This window comes from Carassius auratus, unplaced genomic scaffold, assembly GCF_003368295.1.
Source record: "Carassius auratus strain Wakin unplaced genomic scaffold, ASM336829v1 scaf_tig00036308, whole genome shotgun sequence".
NCBI lineage: Eukaryota > Metazoa > Chordata > Actinopteri > Cypriniformes > Cyprinidae > Carassius > Carassius auratus.
Genome location: NW_020526299.1, coordinates 184,141 through 189,572, shown reverse-complemented (window position 1 = coordinate 189,572; position 5,432 = coordinate 184,141).

Sequence of the window (5,432 nt, the reverse complement as noted above, 5' to 3'; positions counted from 1 at the left end):
TAAATAAAAAATAATTGGCTTAAAAACTTTTCAACATTGTCCCATATCATTTATTTGAAAAACTTATAAAAAATGTTTTTTTGTTGTTGTTGCAGTGTCCTTCTATAAATGGCAGACTTCCCCTTGCTTTGACCAATTATCACAAGCATCATTTTACTGGTCACTTTTGTACAAACACAATGTTTCTCCTAGCAGGTGTTTTATATTGAACAATGTTAATATCACTCATAATAACAAGTCATTGCATATGAAGCATCGAGTTCAGCTTAACGTATTAATTGTAAAAAAGGTTATTGACAAAAATGGGCAGTTATGCACACCGTAGTTTTATTACAAAATATGGGTTTTTTGTAAATGAAAAATTTAACAAAGTAATCAAGGCTATTCCTATAGTGGCATAATAATTTAACCACATTCATGTAAATATTCATAACACTTGACAAAATCTACAACTTTTTATAAATGGTCTCTCCATTTTTGACAAGAGTTTAAATAAGTTTTATAAGAAACTCCCTTAATGTTGGATCCCATCCTCCATGTAATTCAAAATGGCTTAAAGGTCCCATTTTTTGAAGCTTTGATTGTGTTTACAGTGTGCAATATAACATGTGTTAATGTTTTGCGTGTAAAAAACCAAAAGTATTTTTCATACAATTCACCTATCTGTATACCGCTGTTTTCACTGTCATAAAAACGGGCTGATGACTTCCTTGTTCTATAAAGTCCCTCCTTCAGAAATATGTTCTGATTGGGCCAGCGGTTCCGGTGTTGTGATTCGACACCAGATTAGAGCAGGCTGCCCTCCTGTAAACTGTTACGGTTTCGCTGCTGGAAGGAACACGAAGCCGAGGATAAACGAAATAAGGCTTTTATTATATCCAACACAGGGGATATCCAACATGGAGCACAGAGGTAGACACACTTAAGTAGCAAGTAGACCCGACAAAACAGAACTGAAAGGACAAGGCTTATGTACAAGGGATAATTGGGGAAACACAGGTGGATGGCATGACTAAATTAACAGGGACATGGAACACATGGGGAATAGAATAGACACACCTGGGAACTAATCAAACCAAATACGGAAGACAGAAACTGGGTCACAGGGGCAAAAACACACTAAATGGGTCCAGGTATGTAACAGTACTCCCCCCTCCCGGTAGGTGCGTCCTCGCACTGTAGAAACAGAGGGAGGCGTGGGTGGGAACTTGGGAGGAGGTTCCGGTGGAGGACAGAGTCCCAGGAGGGGGCCAGCAGACAGGGACCACGGAGGAAGGAGCCAGGGATGAGACGATGGAGGGAGGAGCCAGGGAGGAGACAGGAGCAGGAGCAGCCAGATGGTCCACCAGAGACCATCCAGGACGGAGATCCATGGTGGAGTCGACGGCGGGAGGAGCCATGGTGAAGGAGGGGTCGACGACACCAGGGGGCCGACAGGCGGAGACTGCACTGGTGGGTGAGGAGCCCAAGATGGAGCAGTACAGCCGCAGAGCCAGGGTGACGTCGAAGATCCGGAGGGCCTAGGTGGAGCAGAAGGCTCAGGCGACCAAGGCGGAGACGGGGGTCCTGGAAGACCGCTGTGGAGCCGGAGCGACTGAGGATGGAGGTGGAACCAGAGGGAAGGAGGAGCCTGACAGAGCCGGAGGGATGGAGTGACAAGGTGGAACCAGAGGAGTGGAGTCCCGAGGTGGCGGATGGTCGACGACTGACCAAGGTGGAGCTGGAGGGACGAGGGAGCCCGGTGGAACAGGTGGGATGCCAGGCCACGGTGGAGACAAGGGAGCTAAGAGCCAAGGCGTAGCCGCTGGGTCGAAGGACCGAGGAGGAGTCCAGGGCTCAGAGGCTGGAGGCGGAGACAGGGCCTTAACGCGCCAAGGCGGAGCTGGAGTCTGGCAGTCCAGCGGCGAACCATTGCGCCCAGATGGCGCGGACTGAGGGTGAGCTGCGGGACTGACTGGCACCAGCAGGGATGACGAGGAACTGGCTGATCTAGGAGGAGGAGAGAGAGGAAGGATGGGAGGAAAGACAGGAGGATCAGGGCTGGATGGAACCAGCGACAGTGGAGCAGAGGGACTGGCAGGTTTGGGGGGAGGTGGGAGAGGGAGGCTGGGAGGGAATACAGGAGACACAGAAAATTCAGAGCTGGGCGGAACCAGCGGAGACACAGAAGATTCAGAGCTGGGCGGAACCAGCGGAGACACAGAAGATTCAGAGCTGGACGGAACCAGCGGAGAAACAGGAAAATTAGGGATTACCTCCATAGACCAGTCCATCAGATCCAGAAGTTGCTCCATATTACCCGAGACCGGATATAGCTCACCCTCAGTCGTGGATCTGTGGGCAGGGCTTTCGTCCACACCCTCGATCTCCACTAAGACTCCCACGATGCACGGTGTTGCCGGCTCACACACCTGGTCAGTCGCGCTCTCGAGATCCTGCTCCTTGTCACTGTATGGCTCGGTCTCTGCGGCTGCGGTGGGCTCTGGCTCCGTGTGGCGGGATGGTGGCTGGCTGGTCTCTGGGTTGGGAGTGGGACTGGCGAGATCCTCCATGGGGCAGACGGTGAGAGGTGACCCATTTCTCGCCAGAGATCACTCCACGAGTGCGGCGAATTCCTCCCGAGGACCATCTTTGGGTGACAACGCTCTGCACTTGGAGTTCAGGCTGGTGTTATAGAAGGTGCAGAGCGCGTAGTCTGGGTAGCTGGTGGCATTCGCTAGCAGAAGAAACCGTCTGGTGTGGTCCTCGAGAGAACGTCCTTCCTGCTCCAGCAGGAGGAGGAGGAATTCGGGGCTATAGAGGGGATCCATTGACACACTACGGAAAGAAAAGACTGTGAAAAAAACGGAAAACAAAACGGAGGGAAACACGCAATTTTAAACTTTGTGGGTCAGGTCTTCTGTTACGGTTTCACTGCCGGAAGGAACACGGAGCCAAGGATAAATGAAATAAGGCTTTTATTATATCCAACACAGGGGATATCCAACATGGAGCACAGAGGTAGACACACGTAAGTAGCAAGTAGACCCGACAAAACAGAACTGAAAGGACAAGGCTTATGTACAAGGCATAATTGGGGAAACACAGGTGGATGGCATGACTAAATTAACAGGGACATGGAACACATGGGGAATAGAATAGACACACCTGGGAACTAATCAAACCAAATACGGAAGACAGAAACTGGGTCACAGGGGCAAAAACACACTAAATGAGTCCAGGTTTGTAACATAAACGTGATTGGACTAGTTTTGAGAAGCAAGTGGGAAGGAGCATGTGCTGGAGATGTACTTATAATCACAGAAGAGTTTTTACTGACGAGATGCGCATGAAAATCGCATTCATTTTTTTGCACAGCCCTAAAGTCTAGTTAACAAAGCTAAACAGTGTTGCCCTTTGTGTAGTAAGTTACAGAAACTGTTAAACGCACCAACTTAAACAATAAAATACCCTTACCGTTTGTGGTCCACAACGCCTTCTCCAGACAAAGAGGGAACTACTCCATCTTTCAAGAATAATCTTTGTGCGAATCCGGCATTAAACTGATTGAGATTGAGGAAGATCGCGATTGTAGGCGAATTCTGTTAAATAAAATATCTCGCTTGGCATTGAACTTTGAGCTTTTAATTTTACAGATATTATTTATACTCTAACAACAACATTACACACTAACTAAAGTTTAAAACATGGGATCACGAAGAAGGGGACCTTTAAACCTCACTCATATCTTGGCGCATACATCTGGATGTTACCATATAAATGTAATTCCTTGAAAAAGTTAAAGAAGTACTTTACAAAATTATTGACAGATGTTATCCTGTAAATGCAGCTGTTAGCAGATATATTCAGTGTTTGTGATAAGTGTTGTAAGTGATAAATGATACCTTTTGTAATGTATCTGTTGAAGATACTGAACATTTATTTTTCTATTGCCCTTTTTCTATTTCATTTTGGGTTGACTTTAAAATAGACATGATTTATATATATATATATATATATATATATATATATATATATATATATATATATATATATATAAAATAAACAAAGCCCTTAATGTAGAACCTCATGATATTTTACCCTTTTTTTCTTATTATTTATATTGTCTTTTTATATGTACGTTTGTATTCAATTATAATTTTTGTTGTTGCTGCAGTTATGTTTTGCATGCTTTGAGATGTGCAATGTTTCCCTGTTCACATTAAGTCTTTGTGTGATAGAACTGAATAAAAGAAAAAAAAAAGTAGAAATAAATGCAAGGGGCGCATTCATAGACATATATAGGTAGACGCCCCATCGAACGCTACTGCCTATTGGCACGAACGAGCCGTGGAGCCGCCATCTTGGACCGGTCGCCTGCTCTACTCAGTGTAACTTGTTTGCCAGGTGCAATGAGCTGTTAGCGCATTAAATTAATCATATCTCACTGAATACCTAACTGATTTTGACGCGGGTTTTTTGCTGTAAAGGTCATTCATGCAGTTATGATACAGGACACATGATTCAGCGTATTTTAATATTCATAATAGGCTTTACAGTGACATATTATATTCTGATATAATATATAAGTGACCAGACGCCCAAAATCTAAATATGTGAGGTAGGATATTTATAAATCACACACTACAAATATGATAAAGAAGCAGAAACCGATAGTTGCAGTAAAATAAGATATTTTAATAAGTTGAAGAAACAATTTATTATAATTTGTGACATATACACTCTCGCTGGTTCTCTCTCTCTCTCTCTCTCTCTCTCTCTCTCTCTCTCACACACACACACACACTTCTCCCTCACTCTCTCTCTCTCCATCTCACACACACACACTTCTCCCTCCCTCCCTCTCTCTCCATCTCTCTCTCTCTCTCTCACACACACACACACACACACACACACACACTTGTGAGGTTATAAGACAACTGCTCTCTTATAATTATTTCAAAAAAATCATGCAAAATGCAGAACCACCCAAGAGGGAGAGAGAGTGAGATGACAGGATGAGACAAAAAAATTGTATTTATTTTTGTTATAATTGTAATTTTATAATATTTAGATATGAATCCAACTGAATCCAACTTGTGAAAAGATATCTTTCAGGTAGTCAAATAGCAAATAGCATATAGTAGAGCTCTATAGCCATCTAGTGGTTAAAAGTGATTTTTTATTTTATTTTAAAACTTCATTTTCCAAATAATGGGTATAAATGTTACATTAAATAATTTAAAATTATCCATGTTATCCCCATGAATGAAAGTTAGAAATCTGTGTCTTTTATAAAGTGAATTTTACATAAAATGCTGTTTTTTTACGTAAAAAGCCTATTTAAATAAATATTTATTTATTTATAGAAATTTAGAAGATATCATAAATCCTCCAAAAACTGCACGAATGTTGAGTAAAAACATTAACAAACAGAGTAAAATTACATTTGT